This window comes from Pinus tabuliformis, chromosome J (genome assembly GCF_031772625.1).
Source record: "Pinus tabuliformis cultivar Carrire ecotype Pingquan chromosome J, CPIR1, whole genome shotgun sequence".
Taxonomy (NCBI): Eukaryota; Viridiplantae; Streptophyta; class Pinopsida; order Pinales; family Pinaceae; genus Pinus; species Pinus tabuliformis.
In genome coordinates, this window is record NC_142295.1 from 382,490,088 (window position 1) to 382,516,710 (window position 26,623).

Below are 26,623 nucleotides of genomic sequence, written 5' to 3' on the forward strand. Positions count from 1 at the left end.
TTCGAGACAATCAATCTTCAAGCAAATGAAAGGGCACAAAAGAGAATCTCTTTCAAACTAATGAAGCAATGACTCTACCAAAAACAAGACAAGAGATGTGACATATTCTGGAAAAGAGATGTTTAAACAAGCAAACAAAACTTTTCAAACTTGTGTGATGGAGACCAAAGCAGTGAGAGGACTATGCACGGAGTAAGTTCACCAACAGCTTGACTCATTGAGTTCACAATCAACTGAATGGATGAAAACCTAGATTCCCTAGGGCTACAAACCATCCACAGACTCAAGAAATCAAGTAAAAAGAAGGCAAGTCAACAAGCAAATAAACCAAGTCAAAATGTAGCTTTCTAGTCAGGGAGAACACAGTGTAAACAAGCTAGAAGGCAGAAATCAACAGAGTAAGACACACTGGTCGAGATCTAGGGTGAACCCTAATATTCACCCACAGGCATCTGCGCGACTGCCTAACTGACAACAAGCGCCAGAAGGGGTTCAGCGTGACTGTCAGCGAAATAAGCGTGCTGGCCAAAGATACAAGGAAAAAATAAAAATAAAATCAAAGGCTAAGACCAGACTTGCTAATGTAAATTTCAAACCTGAGCAATAAACAAGGTAGAGAAGATAGAGCTAAAGTGAAAGGGTGATACTAGAAAAGTTCACACAAATCCATGGAATTAAAAATAGCAAAAAGAAGGATTGGCTCCCCAACAAAGTCGCCAATTTATGGTGTAGGTAAAATGCTAAGTGTGGACACAAACAATTCCTCTAGCTCAAGAGCGGGTCTAGCCACAAGTGGAGGGTTTTGTCCATACGGAATTTGATTTTTCCCCCACTGTAGGTTACCTTGCCCGTAGGGGGGATTTTGACCTTGAAAGCCTTGAAACTGTCTAGCCATATATTGTTGATAAGTAACATATGGGTTAAAAGGTCGTTGAGCCTGTTGACCTTGGACAAATGGATATTGCACCTGTTGTCCCTGGACATACAGATTTTGAACCTGCTGCCCCTAAACAAGAGGATTTTGGACCTGTTGCCCTTAGACATAAGGATTCTGCACTTGCTACCCTTGGACATAGGGATTTTGGACCTGCTACCCTTGGACAAAAGGATTATGAACCTGTTACCCTTGGACATTAGGATTTTGGGCCTGCTACTACAGGACTTGACCCTGACCTTGTCCTTGAAAGGGTTGACCCTATTGATAAGTATATGAGTGTTGATGTTGCTTGGGTTGGCCCTGCTACTGCAAGGTTTGACCTTGCGGCTAAAAAGGTTGTCCCTTTAGCTGTAGAGGTTGGCCTTGCGAAGACATAAGCTAGGAATTTTGTTGAACATACTGCATTTGCGGTTGCAGGGTTTGCTGCAACTGTTGCGAGGGTTTCCCCTGTGGTTGTTACAGTTGTCATTGCTACGGAATCATTTGCCCCTGCTACTGCGCGGATGGCGCTTGGTGTAATAAAGACTACCCTTGTTGCTGTATAGGTTGTCCTTGCTGCTGCAAGAGTACTTGAACTGTTCCTGGATTAAGACCTTGAAATTTTCTGAACTGTATCTAGTCATAGCCACATAGAAAGGAGGACAGACCATGCTTAACATACTATCCAGACTCCAAGACGTAGGGTGCATTGACCATTCCCTAGGAACCATATGGAACATAAGGAGTTTGGTACTGAACATAAGTCTCATAAGGCTACTGATACTGGGAATTTCTTGACCCAGATGAACCAACGGGATTTTGGACCTGTTGATACTGGACATTGCTTGATCTAGCAAGACAAGCATGGTTTTGAAGAGCACTAGAATAAGAATAGTTCATCCCAACCATGTGAGGTTGTGAGCTACTCACATGGGTTGTGCTTGACACCATAGAAACATTCAAATTCTTCCCCCCAGACGGTGGCACAACTTTTCCACTTACTAGAGGGGTCGAAGAATTGACAGCAACATGACTCAAGACCGTCAGTTGAACTATACGGGTGACTTGGACAGACAAGACAAGAGGGTTTGAAACAGTGGGTTGCACCGGGACTAAGGTAACTGCAAAAATCATCGTCTTTTGGGAGGTCGGGTTCTAAACGAAGAGACCCGTGGTAGGCATAGCACCAAACGCATAAATAGGGTTATGATAAAGTGACGAGGCACTAGGTGTGGCTGAGACCAATTGTGCTAAAGTCACATAATTAAGGGGAAAATCCCTATAAATACTGATAGGAATGCTTCCCGTGTAAGGGAAACCTTCAGGAGGAAACTAATGTTCTTCCTCTTCAATCATGTCTGGAGTGGAAACCTCTCAGTGATCCAGAGAGGAGACTGGAGGGTCGCCTTTGGGCTCCATGGGTGAAAAAGAGAAACGACAAACAACCGAAGATGTTCGAGGGGATAATTCCAAAGGAATACTCGGCTGATCGTACAAATTGTACGGATGCTGCAGTGATATCTCAATAAGGTCAAATAAAAGATTCAGAGGATATACAACTAGTCCAAGCTGACTTTCAGTAGTCGGCGAACTCTCAGGAGTCTGGACAAGATTGTCCGGGGATTCCAGGCCAATATCAAACAGTGACCCAGTATCCGAAGGAGGTGGAGGATGAGATGAAAAAGGCTAAATGCTCAGAACAATTCCGAGTTCAACACCTTGGTCCTCAAGTGACTGCGGTAATTTAGGAAATGGCTCCTCTGACAATCTTTCAGACAGAGGAGAGGAAGAGGAACTAGGCGAACTAGATGGTTCAGCCACGATGCCTTTGTCTCAAGTATCAGGAAAAGAGAGTAAAGTTCAAGGCTTTAAAATGTACTTTAAGGAATACTTACGATTTGGTCTTGAAGAGACTAACAGGATGTTATAAGATTGTGGGCAACAATTTTGAAAGACACATAAATAAATTGGTGCTCTTTCATGTTTCAAGAGTCGAGAAAGAAGCAAATATGACTCTGTCACTTTCGGTTGGAAACGAGCTCGGAAGGACAAATGCTCGGATGATATTTTAATTTTAATGAGTCGAAAAGATCAAATGACTACTCTGGATGATCTAGTTAAAAGGATTACCAGGTAACCGTGAACTGTAGAATACCTACTGGAGAACCAAGACGTACGGGCAAGCAATCTCCCCGATTGTTGTGTTTGGTGTATCACATTTACAAGGCAGCAGACTCCGCTTCCTATGGATAAAATATTGCAGCCTAGTGGGGTCTCCCTTTATATACTCAATGGTACAGGGAGCACAAGTATGTACTAACGTTGTCAAGTGTCGAAGCTAATGATAGCTACTAGGTTTAAACACACTGGAACACGTCTCTAGCCTAGACCTTCTAGATGTGATCATTAGGTTTCAAATGTGCCTTAGGTTAATTGAGTTCATTTTAAAGTTTATCTTGAATTATGTCTCGGTTTTTAGGCTTTAGCGATGTGACTCAAAAAGTCCTATATGCAGCTAAATGAGACAAGACTCTTTCAATTCGATGAATCGTCTACACTAGAGAGGGTAGAAAACACAAACAAATGCAAAAAACCAAGCAACTGAAAGCAAAAATGATCTTTTCACTACTTTACTTTTTGAAAATAAACTAATGAAAAAACTCTTTCCAATTCCTAGTTTCCTAACAAGTGCACTCCAAATAGTCCTTTCAAGAGTGAAGAGAATTCTTTTTCTTTTCAAATTCGAACGCAACCCTAGTATTCAATGATGCTAACTTAACATAACATATTGATGCAGCAAAATAGAATTATGTGCTTTTCATTAAATGACAAAACGAATCTTTCATCAAATACTTCAATGAAAAAGTTTTTGAGACAATCAATCTTCAAGCAAATGAAAAGGCACAAAAGAGAATCTTTCAAACTAATGAAGCAATGACTCTACCAAAAACAAGACAAGAGATGTGACCTATTCTGGAAAAGAGATGTTTAAACAAGCAAACAAAACTTTTCAAACTTGTGTGATGGAGACCAAAGCAGTGAGAGGACTATAAACAAAATGCACGAAGTAAGTTCACCAACAGCTTGACTCATTGAGTTCACAAAGTTCACCAACAGCTTGACTCATTGAGTTCACAATCAACTGAATGGATGAAAACCTAGATTCCCTAGGGCTACAAACCATCCACAAACTCAAGAAATCAAGTAAAAAGAAGGCAAGTCAACAAGCAAATAAACCAAGTCAAAATGTAGCTTTCTAGTCAGGGAGAACACAGTGTAAACAAGCTAGAAGGCAGAAATCAACAGAGTAAGACACACTGGTCGAGATCTAGGGTGAACCCTAATATTCACCCACAGGCATCTGCGCGACTGCCTAACTGACAACAAGCGCTAGAAGGGGTTCAGCGCGACTGTCAGTGAAATAAGCATGCTGGCCAAAGATACAAGGAAAAAATAAAAATAAAATCAAAGGCTAAGACCAGACTTGCTAATGTAAATTTCAAACCTGAGCAGTAAACAAGGTAGAGCAGATAGAGCTAAAGTGAAAGGGTGATACTAGAAAAGTTCACACAAAACCATGGAATTAAAAATAAGCAAAAAGAAGGATTGGCTCCCCAACAAAGTCGCCAATTTGTGGTGTAGGTAAAATGCTAAGTGTGGACACAAACAATTCCTCTAGCCCGAGAGCGGGTCTAGCCACAACCAAGACATTCTATGGAAGATTTCCTTAGGTTAGAACCAATTAATAGGGCCTACCTCTTAGTACACTATCCGTTTGATGACGACCTTACTTCCTTGCTCCAACTATCTTCTATTCCTTCTTGCGAACACCTGAAACAAGTAGACAACGACAGACAACAACCGTGATAATATACAAATTGTATTCAACCTAATTAACAAGTCAAGAAATATTAAGCCATAAACATGTAAAAAGACATCTTATGTAGGAAATCAATTGATAGTTGCATCTTTATTAAATCAAGAAGAGATCACAACTGTCGTCTTGACATTGTTGTTTTCCTCTGACAAATCCGGGTTCCCACACACTTCTGCTAGCATTCCATGGATGGCCCCAACAATGATAGTCTCAAGTCTCTTCCCTTTAGGCTTCACACCCAACCAACTCACAATTCTCCCTTAAATACAAACTAGAGAGCTACAAAGCATGGATAACTTGTTGATTACAGCAAACAAAACTTAATTAGCACTAGAACACACACACTAGCTTGTGCTTGGGAAAAGTGGAGGTTTATATAGCTTGAATGGATGGGATATGGTTCCTCTTCTCATGGGAGAAGTTCTTATCTCTTGAGGTAGTTCCATCCTAATAGGGGAAAGGAGCCTAATCTGACTTCCTCAGCTCCATCCAGCCTAACCATTTACCAGACTTCCATTACAAAGCTTCTAGAGTTGGAAGCTTCAGCTCCAAATTTAAAAAACTTTCCAAAGGAGGATCGGTGCAACTGAGAAAGGGCTCAGTCAATTTGATCAATGCTAGGGACAGTTGTAAATACTGCATATCGGCACAAGGAGGACATGGGTCATTAGCGTTGGTCTTGTAAACTTGTATAAGTAGAAGAGTTTGGGAAAAGGATGCAAAAGGGAATTGTTCTGCTCATGAAGAGGGACACAATGGGAGGTTCTTAATGATTGGAAAGCATGAAGGGTTCATTGTAGAGGTCCTCCAGGATCAAGGAATGGGGAGTATAGGGACAGTGAAAAAATGTTTTGTAACACCTAGTGACCCCTGAAACAAACTATGGGTTTCGATAAAGCTAGGTATTATGTGCCTCGGTGGGCCTAGGAATCCTCGATCAATGAATGGCGGGATATATGGTAAATCCCAGAGGTGGTTACCCTTGATCAGGCTTAGGAATCCTTAATAGTGAATGGTGGGATATACAGTAAATCCTAGTGGTTGGTGTCTCTATTATGGCCTAGTGACCCCTGGATCAGTTGTGGGTTGCGGTAAAGCCTTGATACTAGAAGACAGGAAAATTCCTCACAGTGTAGGTGGAGAAATCTGGTGGCATCCATGCTTGTTTATGGCCTATTGATCTGGTGAGGATTACGGTAAAGCCTGATTCTATTGATGAGAGTGTGGTGGTTTAGCCTCGGGAAGCCCTGGTTGATTCTTTTGGTTTGAGTCCCACATTCATGCTTGAAATATGGCACGGAGGTGATTGGCTAAAGAGATACTTGGCTTAGTCAATCTACAGTCGGGCGAAACATGGTAATCCCATATCGAGTTGGCTTTTGCATTCATTAATAAGAGTTTCTTTCCTTGGTATTTTATGAGAAAATGTATTGGATTATATGTGCCATTTATGGTTGGTGTATCCTTATTATTTCTATTGTTTATATGTTTGTTATGAATATGTTTTATGACATTGAAAATGTATGGTTGTCATCATGTTTTTATTTGGGAATGAATGATCAATGAATATATGACCTAATATATGATAATGCAGCTAATGTGATAAGGCACCAATGCTTCTTAACAATTCTCAAATAAGTATGAGACCCTTATTCTCAGCCTGTAGAATGCATAATTGCAATATGTTTGACGAAATGTTTGTCATGGCTAGTAGGGGTCCAATCAAGTCTCTATTTAATAATTTTCATTGGCATCATTGTCTCTATGTTTCTTTTCATTTATGTGAATTCCATGAAGTTATGGGTAGTGATTGGGTCCTAGCCCTAGAATTTAGCCTTAAATCTCATAGTCGTTGATATAGAACTTGCAGAAAATGGCTACAGTGACACTCAGGCAGCCTCATGGGACCCTCAATCGCTTGGAGGGATTGGTGAGGGAGAGATTGGGGCTCTAGGTCCTTGAACTGTTGATTTTACTCAGGGGTTAGTCACCTGGAAACATGGGGTAGCTCCTGGAGGCTCTGTTAGATGTGTGGATGGTTAGTTTGGTTGTGTTTATCGATTCCACTTCCTTAAGGTGACTTAGGAGGTTGAATTAGATCATAGTAGCATCTCGTCACATGTTTACCCCAGTTGGTTGGTTACTTGGGTAGATGTGGGAGGAGGGTGTTACAAAGTGGTATCAGAGCATGGTTCACCCCTTGGACTGGATGGGTGGTGTGTTGGTCATGCATTCATGTTGGTTACTTATGTGTTCTCATGCTTGTGGTCTATGTACTGGTTGTGTATGCATGATGTTGCTTATGGTTGCAGTGGTGTTTCCATGTGAAAAGTTAATGGTGTTGTTGTTGGATGTGTTTATCATGAGTTTATGACAATTATTCATTGGAAATTCATGTCAGTGTTTGTATGTAAGGTGTATGTGTGCGTGTCATACATATGTTGTTATGCATACATTGATATGTGTTTTGTTGTCATGCATAAGGTCATGATGTGCGTTAATATGATCATGCATTGATGACTTGACTATTTTTAGGATGATATCTACATGTTGTTATGATTATGTTTATGCATGTATTGGCTAATATGGTTGATCTTGAAGATGAGATATCCTCCCCAAATGATGCTAAGGTACGTTGGTTTGTTTATGATTTGGTTTAGATCACATAGTGTGCCTTGCAGGAAGAGATCAAATTGACTAGCAATATGGTAAACTACAAAGATTCTCCCTATGAATCAGATGAGCAGCGTGGTGTTGGGAATTCTTCTGACTTAGCAGACACATTGAGGAGTTTGAAGGAAGAAATAAAGAGTTTCAAAGAAGATAATGACATAATCATGGAGGAATATGAGAAATAAGTAGAAGTCAATGTAGTAATCCTTCAAAGTTTGTCATACTTGCAGAGATATGGACCACTTTGGATCAACTATAGACAAGAGAATGGGACTAATGGGGCATATGGAAGTAGGTATCAGGGTGGTCACGGGTCATATAGGGATGACATGATCAAAGATGGTAGATTCTTGGATACTCTGGATATAAGAGGTGATGGACACATGTACTATTATAGTTCTGGTTCTGACAGGTACTATGATCGTCATCATTATCACCCTTATAGGAGGAGTGATAAGGAATACTTTCCATATGAGTTTAAGAAAGAAAATCCACTGAATTTTGATGGAGATTTGAAGAATCCATAGGATGCAAAGGCTTGGTTACATGGTATGAATAAGTTCTTTGAACTGCATGAGTATAAAAGAATATGGAGGCCATAATAGTTATCTTCTGCCTGAAAGGTAAAGAAAACATCTGGTGCGGAGATGTAAAACATGTGAAAGTCATAAGGACAGAGGAGTTGAGTTGGCATGAATTCAAGGGACTCTTCAAAAAGAAGTACTTGTCAGAAAGGTACTACGACAACAAAGCAAGGAATTATATCAGCTCAACATGGGATCGATGACAGATGAGGAGTATACGACCAAGTTCTTATAGCTATTGACATATGTACTATATCTTAAAGTTGGAAAGGCTAAAGTTCAAAGATTTTTTAGTGGATTGCCATTAGCATTTAGATATCGGATTGCATATGAAGAGCCTCGATCACTTGAGGAAGTTATTAGGAAACTAAAGCATTGATATGAATAGTCAAAACGTAAGAAAAAATATCAGCAAGGCTAGAAAGGGAAAGATAAAAGTAAAGGTAAATGGCAGCTAAAAATAACAAGGCCTCAGAATGAAAAAGAGAAAGAGAATGTTGCACTGCATAAGAATTTCAATGCATCTAGACAGGGACATGGGTCACAACAACATGACAAAGGTGATGGTACAGGGCAGTTGGAGTGTTGGACATGTGGTAAGCAGCTTCTTAAGAGGGATTTTTCACGAAATCAAGGTGGTATGCCTCAAATATATAATGAACAAGAGGCGCAGACTGTTGGGGATGTTGGGTAGAGCATTCCTCATATTTATGCAGCATTGGATAATACACAAGCATATCATTAAGCATTTATCATTAAGATGGTCGACGGTAAGCTTTGTGATCAAGTTGTTTCTATTTTGATTGACCCTAGATCTAATCATAGTGATATTAGTCCTGACTAAATGGTATGCCTACAACAACACATTTGAATGTATTACGGTTAAGGTCATATAGTATGCTTTTGGTTATGAATTGGTTATATCTTCGTAGGACCCAAGTGAATTATTATGACAAAGTCATTGAGTGTTTGGATGATAATGGGAAGCAGAGAATCTTACAGGGTAAGAAGAAGGCAATATCATTTAGAATTGTGACAACTATGTAGGAAAAAGACAGTCATAGAAAAGGATGTGTGTTATTTGCAGTGCACATTTCTAGTGATAAAGGTAAGGAGGATGAGGATGCAGAGATATTGAGCAGGTAACCAATCTTGCAGCAATTTTAGGATGTGTTTCAAGTAGAGATTTCAAAGTTTCTGCCTCATAGGGAAGTAGACTTTTCTATTGAGTTGGTACTAGGAGCAACACTAGCATCAAAGGCACCATATAGAATGAGCACTCCAAAGCTAGAAGAGTTAAAGTTGCAGTTCAAGGAAATTCTTGACAAGGGATACATTAGGCCAAGTATATCACCTTGGGGTGCACTCGTATTGTTTGTGAAGAAGAAATATGGTACTCTCACGTTATGCATTGATTACAAGCAGTTGAACAAGGTTACCATCAAGAAAAAGTACCCGTTACCGAGGATTGATGACTTATTTGATCAGCTAAAGGGAGCAATGGTGTTCTCAAAGATTCATTTGAGATATGAATATCATCAAGTATGTATCAAGGAAGAGGAAATTTACAAGACAAATTTTTGGACCAAGTATTGGCATTATGAGTTTGTTGTAGTTCCATTTGGTTTGACTAATGCCCCAACTACCTTTATATGCTTGATGAATAATGTGTTGCGTCCTTATCTAGACATTGAGTTTGTTATTGTATTCATTGATGACATTTTGATATATTCTAATAATGAGGAAGATCATGCAAAACATTTAGCAATGATGTTGAGACAGTTAAGAGAGCATCAGTTGTATGCTAAGCTCAGTAAATGCAACTTCTTTAAGACAGAGGTACATTACTGGGGACATGTGGTCTCTAAGGAAGGAATAACAGTAGATCCAAAGAAGATAAGAGCTATTATGAAGTGGGAAACTCCTAGAAATATGGATGAGGTAAGATCATTCATGGGGTTGGTAGGCTCATAAGGAACTTCTCTCAGATTGCATATCCTATTACGTAATTGCAGAGGAAAGGTAAGAAATTTGAATGGAAAGAGGAATGTACAACAAGTTTCAAGCAGTTAAAGAATCTGTTGACAAACGCTCCAGTGTTAAAGATTGTGGACCTAGACAGAGAGTTTGTAGTGTGTACAGATGCTTGCAAGAGAGGACTTGATGGAGTCCTCATGCAGGAGGGATAGGTAGTATGTTATGAGTCGTGGAAACTGAATGAGCACGAGTAGAACTATATGACACATGATCTTGATTTGGCAATGATCATTTATGTGTCGAAGATGTGGGGGCACTATATTCTTGGCATGAGGTTTGCATTGATGAGTGATCATAGTGGGTTGCAATACTTGTTTGACCAACCGAATCTGAATGCCATGCAAGCTAGATGTTTGGCCATGATCATTAAGTTTGACTTCTAGATTAGGTATATCAAGGGTAAAGAGAACAAGGTTGCAGATGCTCTTAGAAGGCGGATACAGGGAAATCACAGTGCAGCTATGAGTTCTTATGGGATAGACTTAGAGGATCAAATTTTACAAGTAGGTTAACAAGATGAGAGGTATAGAGAGCTTATGCACAGGGTACAGCAGAGTACAAGTACAGGTATAGGTAGTGGTACAGGTAAATGTATAGGTGCACAGGATGTGGACTATCATCTCTCAGCGTATGGCTTGATCAGATTTAGGGACACAAAATATGTGCCCGGCAGCAGTGAGCTCAAGAAGATTATCTTGAGGGAGTTTCATGTCAAACTATATTTAGGTCACCCAGGCTACCAAAAGACAGTGACAACAGTAAATAAGTTTTATTATTGGCCGAAATTGAAGAAGGATGTGGCAGAGTTTGTGGCTAAATGTTTGGATTCTTAACAGGTAAAGGAAGAACGTAAGCATCTAAGTGGAATACCACAATCAATTGTGATTCCAGAGTGGAAATGGGAGGTCATTTCCATGGACTTTATCATAGGTTTACCAAGGACATCTAGGCAGCATGATTCCATCATGATCATGGTGGACAGGTTGACAAAGGTTGTGTACTTCACTCTAGTGAAGTCTATGAATTCAGCTAGTGATATGACACAGGTGTTGATCAGAGACATGGTTAGATTTCATGGTGTTCCAAAGAATATTGTGTCAGACAAGGATGAAAATTTCACTTCCAAGTTTTGGAAGGAGTTTTTTGTAGGTTTGGGCATAAAGTTGGCCTTCAGTGTAGCTTATCATTCGTAGAAAGATGGACAAACAGAGAGGGTCAATAGGATATTGGAGGATATGTTGATGATGTATGTGATGCACTAGCAACAAAAGTGGGAAGAGTATCTTCCATTGTTATATTTTTCTTACAAAAATGGGTTCCAAGAGTCTTTAAAGATGAGTCTATTTGAGGCACTCTATGGGCGGAGTTGCAATAATCCCATCAGTTGGATTGATCCAGTAAACAGGGTGTTCATTGGACTAGATATGTTAGCAAAAATGGAATAGGAAATGTAGGTGATAAAAAAAAATCTAAAGGCAGCGTAGTACAGACATAAAATATATGTAGATCAGAATAGGTAGTTGAAGGAGTTTTAGTTTGGGGAACAGGTGTACTTGCGTATCAAGCCAAAGAAGAGATCCTTGCGGATTGGATTGTGTGCCAAGATGACACTTCAGTTTTGTCGACCTTTCAAGATGCTTGAAAAGATTTGACCAATAGCCTATCGACTTGCACTGCCTTTAATAGTGAAATTCCATGATGTTTTACATGTGTCATTGCTTAAGAAGTATGTTAAATATTTTGATTATGTTATTGACTGGTTTGTATTGCAGGTGGATCCAGATGGAGAATTCCAATCGGAACCTCAATGTATATTGCAGAAAAAGGTTCTCATGCTACGGAACCGAGAAATTGAGCATGTTAAAGTGTAGTGGAAGCACTTTGGTCCAAATGAAGCTACATGGGAGATGGCAGATCAAATGCAGGATATGTATCCTTATTTATTTGTTGTTTGAGCGAATGTCCTTGATATATGTTTTGGCATATGTTTTGGTATGATATTTTTGTATGTGGACATATGTATATGGATGCAAATACCGCCATGAGTTGTTTTATAAAGCTCCAATAAGCAGTATGAATGTCATGTCATTATGAGTGTCATGTTGGTTTGCTTCTCAACATGTTGATCATTGTAAATACTGCAACGAGCTAAGTTATAAAGCTCCATAGGAAGTAGTTTTACTTTCAGCAGTATTGTTGTTTGTAGATGTCATTGAACACCGAGGACGGTGTTCTCCCAAAGGGGGGGTTCTATAATAACCCTAGTGAAAATTCCATGTAATAACATTTAATAAAGCAAAAATAATAGCCACGGTTATGGGACACTTATTCTAAATTGAATGTTGGGCAAGACATCCTAGTGTAGGTGTTCATTTTGTTATTATGGCTAAGGAAATTGGCAAAGGTAATGACAAAGGCTTTAGAAAGGGAAAATGGAATTTTTGGCAATTTATTTATGAAAATAATGGAAATTATGAGAAAAGGAAGGTGAAAGGTCACAAGTTGCATGTAAGGAGGAAAATGATGGAAATAATTGAAAATGAAGAAAATAGAGGCCACATTAATAAAAAGGCTTTTGAGAATCCATTGGTACCTTTCTGTTAGTTTAGTTTTGGATCTCTCTCTCTATTCTCTCTCTCTCACTCTTGGACACTTAGAGTTTTCTAAGAGCACTTCAACATTTGATCAAGAAATGAAAAAGAAGGCAAAGAGGAAGAAAAGATCAAGCAATTACAATATGTTTACTTGCATGTATCCATTTGCATGTGTGTTCTTGGTTCTCTTTCTGTCATTGGCATGAGTTTTACTAATGTGACAATGTTCTTCAGCCTTTCCTTTCCATTTCCAGATAGCCATGGTGAGATGGGATTCCCATGTCTTGGTTGAGCTGTATTTCTGGATGGATTCGAAGCTGATTGATTTGGATCTCTCAATGAAATAACACATGGCCTAGTGATTAGGTGCTAAAAAATAAAAGTGTCAGAATTTTGTTAAACTCAGCTTCAAATCGAATAGCTCATCATTCTAATTCCAACAGTGTGAACGACACTCAAATCTGAGCTCACATGCAGAAGTTAGAGCAAGTCAAAGTTCAGGGTTGACTTAGACACATGGCATGATTGGATGATGTGGCAGGCCCTTCAGCAAATGAGAAGGCGCCAAGTGGCAGGGTGCCATTGGCCCCCACACATTGCAATTGCAAGTCGCAGGCAGATCATGTTAAAGAATTAGCCCCCGGGTAGGGAAGGGTTAAGATACGATAAATCGCAATCGCACATCGGCGAAGGGAGTGAAGTACGACAAAATCGACCCCCGGCGAGATCAGGTTTGCGATGCGATATTGCAATCGCAAATCGAAATATTGCACAGTCCCACATATCCAAGACCAATGATTTTCCATCGATCTCTATATCCCGGGTGCGTTAAGGTTGTAGGCTCTAATTTATACTCCCGTCGGATCCGCGCACATCGCAATTGCACATCGTTGTCATGTTCACAGACCTTAAGCCTGTCGGCCCTTGTCGATTGCGATTTGCATTTCGTCCAATATATTATGGCCCGCCGCGCAGCGATATTTTTGCCCAGTTAGTGATTTTGGGGGTTAATTTGTAGGATCATGTCGGATGTGGAGGAAATTTTGGAATGAATAGTGGGAAAACTAAGAGAAATCATAACTTCTTCAGTTTTTCACCAAATTGGATGCAAAAATAGGCTAGATAGCCACTTTTGAGTCTTTTGAACTCATTGAGACAGGTTTCGGAGGCATTTGAGCATTGTAAACACACTTTTGTTGTAATTTTGAGCATAATAGAGAGGCCCAAGCATTGGAAGTTAGACCAAAGAGACGTAACCTAGGAGGGGTGAACTCCTCATCAAATCTTTGTGTTGTGTGTTGTATTTTGATGTTCGTTGTTGTTATTTTGCTCTTGTTCAGCATATATTTTATGTTAAATGGTTTATAACATTTACATAAGAAACTCTCATGGGAATCAGTTAATTAAGCAAAAATGGTAAATCCTTAAGCACTTGATAAGCAAAATGATAAGCATCTTGGGTTTTATTCTGAATGGAGAATTAGCACAACATTATTAATATGCTCAAGTTGAGATCAATTTGGTATGAGAGCACTGGTTTTTGCTTACTAGATTTGCTTGTGCAAAGGAGTATTTTTTGCTAGTTTTGTGTCATGCTAATAAGGTTAAAACTCAAAAGAGATGAAGGAAAGTTGGTTGGAAGCCCTGAAGTTAGGTCAAGGGAAAGAAGAGCAAGATTGCCACAATCTCCAACACCAGTTCAGCCTCAAGTTGTAGTTGAGACTCCAGAGAACATGCCTCATGAAGGAGAACCTACAAACATGACAGAAGATGAGAAGACCTTTAGAAATACTTTCTCTTATATGACAGAGATGGTGAATGTCCTTTATGAAGAGAGTAATAGCAGGTTGCAAGGAGAAATTTCCAAACCTCCCAAAGGAGAAGGCTCTTCAGGAGGAGGTAATGGAAAATGAAGTAATAGGAATGGAGACAAACCTCCACCCTCTCCACCATCTTCTTCATCCCCTTATTGACAAGCATCTTCACACTCTTCCACTAATACAACCCTTACTCATACTCATCATCATTCTTCAAAAGGAACTGGTAAATCACTATTTTTAAAACTTGATGTTAAATTCGAGTTGCCCATGTATAATGGTGAAGTGAATGCAGAGAAGCTTGATAATTGGATTCATGAGTTCGAGTTGTATTGTAGAATTCAGAACCTTCAAGAGGATGATATCAAAATTCAGTTGGCTTCATTGAGAATGAAGAGTGCAACACTCATTTGGTGGAAAGAAAGGACTCAAGACGAGATCAAAAAACATGGTAAGATCTCTATTACTTGGTTTGATTTCATTGTTGCTATAAAAAGACAATTCTACCCTTTAGCTCATATGCAAAAAGCTATCATGAATTCAAAAATTTTCATATAGTTAAAAGGTTAAAATGTGCAAGAGTATACTCAAGAGTTTAAGAGAAGAGCTCTTATGCTAGGAGTAGACTTGCAGTCACAAGATACTTTGCTGAAATACATGGGAGGTTTGCATAGCTATCTTCGACACACCATTCTTATGTTTAATCCCACAAATCTTGATGAGGTTTGTGTTCAAGCTACACACATCGAAGCAAGAAGGAAAAATGTACAAGAAGAAGCCATTCCAGAGTGGTGAAAAATGAAAGAAATCTAAAGGAAAGCAGAAGAAAAATGCTTTTGTTAAGAAAGAAGGGGAGAAACTCATGTGCAAGAATTGTTCCAAAGAGGTCCATTATGAAGCACGTTGTTGGAAGATTCATCCTGAATTTAGACCAAAGAAATTTAAGAATAAAGGGAAAATAGAAGACAAACGTTGTTGTACAACAAGACTTGGGTTCTGACTCAAGTGATGAAACAAAGATTGTAGCCACAGTCACTAAAGGAAAAGTCATGGCAAAAACAAAAAAAGAGGAAGTCATGGCAAGCACCAACATAGCAAGTAACTTTAACAATGCTTCAAATGAACAAACAATAATTGAGTCGTTCCATATCAGAGTTATTTCCAAACACACCAAGATTGATACGATGTTTGACAATGGATCCCAGGAAAATTTAATTTTTACAGACTTGGTCAAGAAGTTGAATCTAGAAACCGTGCCCCATCATAAACCGTATCTGTTGGGTTGGATAACCAAGGATGCAAATATTCAAGTCACAAGGAAATGAATTTTCAGGTTTGTTATTACTGCCAATTTCGTTGATGAAGTCGAATTAGATGTAGTGTCGCTGAATATTTCTGAAATTGTGTTGGGAAGCCCGTCCGTGTATGACTGGAAAGTCGTTTTAGTAGATTTGAGAACAAATATCATTTGTTCAAATATGGAATGGAGTATATTATGAGAGCCCATCGTAGAAAGCTTAATATGTCTTTATCAAGCGCAGGGAAAATGAAGTGATTGGTCAATTCTAGCAAGAATCTCGTGCTCCTTATGGTCAAGCATAAGAATGACACAGAGCGTGAATCCTTTGCAGGCTGTGATGTGAAGTTGAAAGCCAAATTGGTTGATGTGGTCAATAAAGAATCGATACCCACTTCCTAGAATAGATGATTTGCTAGATTAGTTGAAGAATGAAAAATATTTCACTAAATTAGACTTGAAAAGTGGATATCATAAAGTTAGAATAGTTGAGGAGGATATTTGGAACACTGTTTTTAAAACCAAACAGGGATTGTTTGAGTGGTTGGTTATTCCTTTTGGCCTTTGCAACACTGCAGCTACATTTATGAGAGTTATGAATAATTTTTTAAGATCCTTTCTTGATGAGTTTGTAATTGTCTATTTAGATGATATTGTGATATTCAACAAATCACGAGAAGAGCATGTCAAGCATGTGAGGAAAGTGTTGGATGTCTTAAAAAAGAACAGTTATTTTTGAAAATGTTTAAATGTGAATTTGGGAAAACTTCCTTAGTGTATTTGGGCCACATAGGTTGAGGAGGTGAGTTAAAGATTGGCCCCTATAAAGTTTCGGTCATTGTGAATTGACCAGTGCCCAAATCAATCACAAAAGTAAGGAGTTTTCTGGGAGCAACACAGTATGAGAGGAAGTTCATTGACAATTTATCTTCCATAGCAGCTCCACTACATGCTTTGACCAGCGTGAAGGTTGTCTTCCAGTGAGGAGGCAAACAGAAAAAAGCATTCGATGCTTTAAAACGAAAAATCAATTCAGACACAGTTTTGGCATTACCGAATTTGAAACAACCATTTGAAATACAAACAGATGCAAGTGACAATGCCATGGGTGCAGTTCTTTTACAGCATGGTAAGCCCATTTCATTTCATTTTGAGATGTTTAATGGTGTTGTTATTAACTATCCTACATATGATAAAGAGCTTTACACATTGGTGCAAAGTGTGAAGAAATTGAAGATTACTTAACGGGAAAATAAACCATTATTCACACCGATCATCAAGCTTTGCAATATCTGCAATATCAAACAAAATTGTAGCAATCAAGGCAATTTTGTTGGATGGGATTCTTACAATAATTCCACTTGGTAATCAGGTACAAGAAATTTATTTATAACAGAGTTGATATGATTTCTAGACCGTTTGTTAATGTAGCCATTTTACTCGAGAATCATTATGTTTTGCCTTAAAGTTATGTTGAAAAATACGCACATGATGCTGACTTTCAAGAGGTATATTCAAACTCAAGTCAAGGCCACCAAGTTGAGGAACTAGACTACCATGTACATGATAATTTGTTGTATCATTTGGGAAAACTTTGTGTTCCACGAGGAGAGAGGGTAAATGTCACAAGGGAAGCACACACTTCTCTTATTGCTGGACATTTCGGTGTAAGTAAAACAGTGGCAAATCTTCAGAGGTATTTTTACTGGCCTCGTTTGCTTGAAAGTGTGTCACGTTTTATTAGAGGTTGTTCATTATGTGCAGTCAATAAGCCTAGTAATAGGAAACTAGGATTGTATACACCACTTCCAGTGTCTTCACGTCCATGGGAGAGTGTTTCTATTGATTTTGTAGGAGGTCTTCCTTTACTAAGAAAAATTCATGATTATTTGTACATAGTTGTGGATAGGTTCAACAAAATGTGCATATTAATGCCTTGTAAAAACCAAATTACAGTTGAACAAACAACTCAACTTTTCTTTCAAAATGTATGGATTCATTTTGGATTACCTACTTGAATTGTAAGTGATCATGATTCCCGCATATCCAAGACCATTAGTTTTACGCTGATCACAATATCCCGGATGCGATAAGGTTATAAGCTCTGGTTAATACTCCCGTCGAGTCCGCGCACATCGCCACCGTGTTCACGTACCTTAAGCCCTGTGGTCCTTGCCAATTGTGATTTGCGTTTCGGCCGACAGATTATGGCCTACCGTGCAGCGAAAATTTCACCCAGTTAGCAGTTTTTTGGCATAATTTGTAAGATCATGCTGGATGTGGAGCAAATTATGGCACGAATAGTGGAAAAACTAGGAGAAGTCATAACTTCTTCAATTTTTCACCAAATTGGATGCAAAAATAGGCTAAATAGCCAATTTTTAGTATTTTGAACTCATTGAGATAGGTTTCAAAGGCATTTGAGCATTGTAAACACACTTTTGCCGTATTTTTGAGCATAATAGAGAGGCCCAAGCATTGGAAGCTGAACCAAGAAGACGTAGCCCAGGAGGAGTAAACTCCTTATCAAATATTTGTGTTTTGTATTATATTTTGATGTTATTTGTTGTTGTTCAGCATATGGGTTGTAGTAGAGTCTCCCTTATGGTCCCTTGCAAGACTTGTTCTTCTTTAGATTCAAGAATGTTCAGCAGGAGATGAGCAGAGAAAAGTAGAGATGGTACATGATGACAGGATGACATGATGATCATTGGATAGATATTGACAAGTGGAATTCTCCCTAGTTGAGAGGGAGTGTTAAATTATACAACTAAAGTCATATTCCACTTTGGACAACTCATTTGATGAATATAATCATTGCATTGAATTCCTCTTTTCTAGAGAGCCAAAATCGAACTAAAGGTCACTCAAATTGATCAAGGAAAAGTGTGTTTTTGAATTAAAACCCACTCTTGTGCAAATTGTCAAGGTTGGCTACAACAACATGTAGGCTCAAGAAGCCCAAACAACATGTCTTTTCACCCACATGAATTCGTATAAATACAAGAGACCTCAAACATCATTTGGCACTTCATCAACTCACATCACATCTTCTCTGTCCTATTCTTATTGGTTCATACAACTTAGATTGGAAGGATTTCTCTCTCTCTTGCGAAGGAAAGGTGGTAATTTCTGATTGTGTCGAGTTGCAAGAAAATTGCAGGTTTCTTGCAGGGTGTTGACCAGTGTTAACCAGGATGAAATAGACATCATTTGACTTTGGTTTTGGGTGGGAAAATTTTATTTTTACAGGTCACATAGAAAGACATCGAAATCGAGGAATTCTGAGCAATTTGACTATCGTTGACTATCTAGTTTAACCACAGAAAATTGCAGGTTTGACTAACATTGAATAGAGGTGTTTTGACCTCATTTTGCCATGATTTTTCCACCAAAATTTTGATATTTGCAAGCTACATCTATTGGTACAAAAACTAAGAAGTTTTGGGAACATTGATTGAGGCTGACTGCAGGCAAAAGAGCAAGCTTTAAACAAGTTTTACCATCTATTTTGGGATTGTTTTGACTAATATTTGACTAGTTTCAAAGGATGAATTTGACTGTCCTATACCGAGCTACTGAAGGGTTGATTTGACTATTGTTGACTGGTTAGGGCATTCACTGTTACTGTCAACTATTGTTGACTTTTTGCAGATATGACAGTTGACCAGATTTGACTCTTCCTCATCGTCTTTGAAATTGGTATATTGATTTGTTTGGATATTGGATATTGGCTAGTAAAAGTTTTACTTTGATTCTTGGATGATGTACTCTCTTTGTTGAATATTTGAAAACAGTCTAATAGAAGAAGATTTGCAAGGGTTTTCCCCCTAGTGGTGTTTTTTGTTGGTCATTGACCAAATATTCTGTCTCTTGTCTCTTGGTTGTCTTTCATTGTGCATTTGTTTAATTGTTCTATCTTTTATTGCTCTACTGCTATTGGATAACTGAAGAAGAGAAATTGTTAAATTGGATGCTATTGGATATTGTTAAATTAATAGTTGCAGCATAAAACAAATTCATGAAAAATTAACAAATTTGACACAAATTCAAGTTGAAATTGAATATTCTGTTGTGCTTCTTGATCAAGTAGCTTCTTGAGGTTAGGCGTTCTCCTTGCAATTTTCAGTAAGAGATGAATGGATCTCTCAACCTTCCTTACCATATTTTTCGTTGCCACCTGTGGTCGTATTCGGCCTCTGAGGTATTTCACACTTATGAGGCACTTTGGACTGAGGCCTAGCTTCAAATAACCTCAGCCCCTTCGTATCCAAATCTCTTGACCTACCCAAGGTTAAACTCAGACACTTTTGGCATAATTTTCCAGAATTCTTTGGCCCTTATAAGAAATCTGTGTAACTTTGTCATGAACTAGGTTTCTTATCAAGCAAGAGGACTGGGGACAAGGCTACTCTAGCAAGATGACTTAGCTTTCTCTTACTTTTTCAAGGTTTCTCTTCAACCATACCCTCTCATACCATGTTAATTTTTCAAAAATATTCTAAATTGATAATAACTTTTTATGATTTCTTAGGTTAATCTTTTCTTGCATCCACATTCACCATAAATCAATTACACAGAAGATCCCAACATTAGAAAAAAATGGGAGTAGGATCATGAAGATACAACCAAACAAGAAACACAATAATTGTTCCTTAGGAAAACGCACATGGGGGGAAATCCCAACAACCTTTTCCTTAGAGAAACTATTCAAGTCAATAGAGATACATCTAATTCTTCAAGTCAAACTAACTAGTGACATTGCCCTGGCCACACCTGGTCAAACTGCCCTCTAGACAAATCAATTTGTTGCCCAAACAATTTGGCTTGGTTAATCTACCTCAAAATTCGGCCTACTTCCTTCAACATAGATTTGGTCCTATTACCATCTCAAAAATTCGTCCTACTGCCATCTCATAAATTCATCCTTATGCCATCTCAAAATTCATCCTTTTTTAGGATCAAAAGTGTGCCTCAGAGGATTTGAATTTTCCCTCAGAAGTGATTGAATTGGATGCCCAAAAGTGGAGGATGAATTTCCTTTATATAGTGAGCAAAGGTGCCCCCAAGTGGTGTGACTGATGAGGTTGGAACGACTTAAGTAGGTTGGAGCCAACCTTATATTTGGAGGGGCAATTTCATAATTAAAATTAAAATTTTCTGTTTGAAACCGACATGAAGAACATGTCTTACATTAATCATTACATGTATTTTAAGGGTAAAAATATTACTTAGGAATACCAGCCATAGCTACAAAATTCAACACTCTTTCCCCATATGCAACACTTGCCTTAGCTCCTAAACACCTAGATTCTTCTACCTACTCTCTTATAGGAGAGGCATGAAGGGCATTATATAAGGCCTTGTGTTTCTCCATAATATATTTAAATTTAATATTTTGGCCCTTTTAGTTTGAAACAATCGTCTTTTTAGAAGGGATTCGCTCCTTTCTTTTGTCTTGCTTGGACAAGGCTCTCTTTTAGCCATGCAATCATTAAGTCTCCATAACCCTCTACTCTAATAAACATTCACAAGCATTGTTGGTTGACTAGGACATTGATTCATGTGGAGGTGGTTTCTCTATGTTGTTCTTCGACTCACTCTCAGGATTGCAAAGTAGTTGCCTACTGCATACCTTGATGATAGTATAGTCCTATAGAAGAAGGTTGGAGTTCATCTTCCTAATGTTGCTTTTCATGTGCCTCCTTTTTCTCCTCCTAGATACCATGAGGAAAAGTTCTACCAAATTCATCATTATTAAGGCCTTTTCATGGATTCATGTCTTCTCGAATTTGTTATCTTCTTATCATTCCCAACCTCTCTTGTGATATCACTCCCCATAAAGTCATAATTAATTATGCTATGAAAAATAATAACTAGACATACCACAAGCCTTTGAAGAATCCCTTAAATTCCTTTAAATTCCACTAAACTATCTAATTTGTACACCAACCATCCTCTCAACCACCACCACCTTTTAAAAAAAAAAATGAACTTCATTCTCATCCTAAATTCATTGCAAAAGAAAGCTTACCTTGACTCACTTCATAATATACTCTCCCCTATCTGAATCACCATCCCCAACTTCGTGGCATCTTTTTAGAGTCACAGATTATAGTTCCTCTTCGAGAAAAATGTGAATGTCCTTGAGTAGAAATCCTTCCATAACTCCTTTCTTCGCTTACCAGCCATCCCTTGACCCCATCATCTCACAAACTCTATGGTGCAACACATAGTATCTTCCCACCAAATGATCAAGCCCTCAAAAGGAGTCCGAACCTGCAGAAGGAGGGCACAGAGATTTGTTCACTGCAAATGAGGAACACGACAATGTGAACGAAGACGAAGGGCAACAAGTCAACCGAATGACCAACCGTGAAAAGAAGTGATTCAGTTACAATATGTTGGTTGGTGTTATAATAGGTTGTTGTTACAATCTGTTACAATATCGTTGTGTCCTGCCTTTTCTATTTCTCCTGTTCCCCATGATTTCGCTTTTCATTGCTCCTCCCACTATGGTTTAGGTTTAACATTTAACTCAGCGCAAATGGGAAAGAATTTTATCTTCCCTACGAATGTTCCCTGTTTTATCTGCGATCCACCATGAACTCGCAATAATGCTGCCATTGATAAATAAATCCGCATATTTTTAAGGCCAAAGAGTGACATAAATCTGCATATTTTTAAGGCCAAAGAGTGACAGTGTTCTATTCAGGTTGATAGATAGAAATGGAGAAGATTTGCGAATTGTTTTTAGCGAGATTTTTTTGGAAAATTTTCACTAAATTTTTCTAATCTAATTTTTTTTTAAATTTAATAGAAATTTATTGAAATTACAAACTTGATAAGTAACCTGCACAATCCAAGTGCCATAAAATTCCATTACCTAAATACTTTTAAGAAAAATAAACCTAAGTAGCCCAAAATTTTCCCAAAATATGTTTGGAGTAAAAGAAAAAGTTTCCATTTAACATCGACCAACCAAATTAATACTATTTACCGGCGTCCAAATTTGTCGGGATTCTGATGATAAGCTGATGGTTCTCCTGCTTGAAAGAAAAAATCACGGCTAAGCTGCAGGGTTTACCCAAATTATAAAGCCCTGAAACCCCTTCTCAGCCATCGACTTGGCCAGAGAATTTTCAATGGATACATCGAACGCCGTCAGAGGTCAAAGGGAATCCAATGAAGGGGCAAAAAATTGTGTGCCTCAGTGACCATGCATAGCAGCTCAAACTGCAGGTAAAACCGTCACAACCAGCGCAGGTTCGAATCCTGTTACAAAACATTCGCAGTCATAGTTAGCTTTGATGCTTAAAACAAAAATTAATTCTTATTAATGGTCGAATGCATAGCATTAGTTCGTAATGACGCCCATTGATATATTGTATTCATTTCATTTCTGTCTGACCCATCAATTCAACATACGCCCTGTTCAAACAGAATGAATCACTTGCCACACCCATTTGTTGCTGGTATTAAGAGATCCTTTTCCAAATTGCCATGAAAGATGAAAACGAAAGCCGATTGCCAGCATTTTCCACACAAGTAACTGAAACATCCATTGATGTGCACAAATTAGTAAGCAACATATATATTAAATTAAAAGATAACCTACAATGAAATGCTACATATAATTCCATGCCTGATACATACAGACACAAAGTAGAAAATGTACTCAATTTTCTGAAGTAAGGCTTTGATCCTCGCGTAAGCAACTGAAGTCTAGAAGTACTGGTTTTCCATTTCCTGTAGAGATGCGACGAAAGTATAAAAGTACCGACTATCCATTTCCCGTAGAGAAAGAAGCTGTAGTGCAGAATATTAGGAAAGTGTGGGTGAGTCACAAAGCTTAGAAGCCCTCATGTGGAGTGGTAGAAATGGGGTGATTGAAAAAGTCGTGGTCGGGAGGAGGATCATGGCAGGAAAACGCGGCATGGTGTTTATGATGGAAGGGGTTGAAAATCTCTTTGGTTATATGATGATGATGTGGGGAATGGGGAGATCTGTGCTGTTTGTGCTGCAGGGAATGGTGAAATCTGTGATGTTTGTGGTGTGGGAAATGACCAGGTGCGTGGTGCTTGAATTTGCCCTTGCATTTAAGCTTGTGTTTGTGCTCAGATCTATGGTGGTGATGGTGTCTGTGGCAATGTGGAGGGCTTGGGGGCGCGGGAGAGAGCGAATGGTGAGGATGGAAAGCTAAAGGTAGTGAAAGGCGTGGTTCAGAAGGTGGAGGAGAGGGGACAGATGATGGTGAAGGCCTTTGAACCACTGAAAGTAGCCTAGCAGAGTGAGAGTAACCTAGCCTGCGGTGGCCATGGTGGTGGTGTCTGTGTTGGTGGCAATGTGCAGGGGGTGGGGTAAGGGGAGAGGTAGAGCGGGAATGGTGAGGGTGGAAGGCTAAAGGTAGCGAAAAGCGCGGTTCAGGAGGTGGAGGAGAGGGGCCAAATGATGGTGAAGGCCTTTGAACCACAGAGAGAAGCCTACCAGAGTGAGATGGCCAGGGGCATGTGTCCTCGGAACTGCAACTATCTCCTCCTCCCATTTATGAAGCTTCCAAATCAAGTTCACCAATTCTCAACTGAAAAGAAAGGATCGGGATTTCACAGAGAAAATACAATGCAGAGCGAGGATGAAAGGTGGAAGGAGAGGCATTCGCGTTTATATTTATAGGCATTCATGGCATGGCGGCTTCTGCTAATTCTAGTTTGCTTGCAGGGTAAGGAAGAAGTTTGTTTCTTATGTGTCAAGTAATGTTGCGATGCCGTGGGCGCCAAGAAACGCGTGCAGAGTCAACTTACAGCCGTGAATGATGGATGTGGTCTGCGTGCCGAAACAAGTTTTGTGATCGGTGGAGCAATCCAATTCTTTGGGGATTTTTTACAATTTGACTGGTAGTTGTGGTTTTGTGAATATAACAATGTTATCATTTTTGCAACAAACTAGTTTATTTTATTTATTTATGTATATATTTTTTAATATAAATTCAAGACATCAATAAAGTTCACACATAATTTGGTTGTATTTATAGATTGTTTTAAAAAAAAAATATTCAAAATTAATTTGATTTAAATGTGATTATAAAATTGTGTATAAAAAGTATTAATTACACGAGTATAGATTTATTTTAATTTTGAATCTACTAAGAGAGTGATCAAATTTTTTGAGGTGTAAATCTTTTTTCTGAGTGTAAAACTTGAAGAGGAGATTTTATCATCTTTGAAAGTTGATAAAACCAGAGTTAACATGGATCTAGGCTGGTTTAATTATTAATTTTATTTTTTCTGTTTAATTTTTATTTTTATGTAATTTGACTAAGTCAAAATGTTTTCATTAATAATTTTATTTTTTATATTTTATTTCTATTTCTATGTAATTTGATTGGGTCAAAATGCTTAGATAACATAATATAACAAATATTATAACATTTTTTCCATATGGAGAGTGTCTTGTCTAAAAATGTAATAAAATGAAATTAAAAAATATACATATTTACAAAAACAGTTTGATTGTGAAACGAGAGGTGGTTTTTTGGCATGTGGTGTTGATGAGCCATGGTATTGGCCCATGGTATGGTATGGTTAATAATATCCATGGTTAAAAATCTTGTTATATTGTAAGTATTATTTTGATTATGAAATAAGATATTGTTTTTGGGTATGTGGTATTGATAAGCCACCATATTGGCCCATGGTATGATATGGTTAATAATATCCATGATACGATTGTTGCAAGCGTAAGAAGGCGAACAACCTACCACTGATCTAAGGCTTGTTACACAAACATAAGCCATTCTTGGTGGTGGTCCCTCTTTTCCTTCCAGTTGTTTGATGCCAAGACTATAACATATAGGTTAATACAGAGAACATGTATTTCGGTTGATCTGTCCGTTAGCAAGTCAGGCTTCACCATGACGAATGAAGAGTTGGTTGATTTGAATTGAAGGAAGTGATGTCCAAATCTAGGCTTCCGCATCATGTTTCCAATCCAGGTCAGAAGTCAACATTTCAGAAGTGAGCTCAGAATTGAAACCACTACCAAACCCTTCCCTTGCAAATGTTTATTCTAGCGGAGGTGCAAAATCCAGCTGGAGGTTTGGTTGAAATGTTGTCAAACATGGATTATACTTAGAAAGGATACATGCAATGGGTGTCGAGACTAAGCTAGGAGGTTTGAAGTCAGGGCTTAGCAGCTACGTCTTGGGGGTTCTCGAACGAACTCAACCCCTCTCTCTCTGAACTCATTCCATCAAACTTCGCACCAGGAATCGACCTATAGACATACCAAACCGTAACTGATCTCTTTATGGAACCAAGTCTTAATGAGGGTTTTTTCTTGGCAGGAGCTTCATCCTTGTCAAATGTTCCCAAAGCTCATTCTCCTCAGTGGTCAGAGAGTAGTTTTTTGAGGGAGGTTTTGGTCTCAAGAGATGGGGTGACCAAAAAATCAGTGAGCAAGATGAAAAAAATACAAAAGGAAACAATTCAACAGTCTCAAGCAGAACCAAAGTTCTAAAGAAGTGCAGGGAAAGGGCTCAAAGCACAAGAAGCAGCATTGTATTAAAAATGCAAGTCGATCAAGACTTTCTTTGGTTCTGAGGGTAGATATCACGATGAAGAATGCCATAGGAAATGGAAGAGTAATCGCTAGTTGGTCGCCCGAGAGGTAGGAAATTTAGCATCACCTTCATCAAGGCATGGGTGGATAATGAAATAGCGCATGCAATCAAGAACCCCTCAAAGGTTGGAATGTTGGCAAGGGGTTGGATCCATCTTTACTTTTCGAAGGCAGCCGAGGAAAAACAAGCCGCATAGATGGCCTGGAAGAT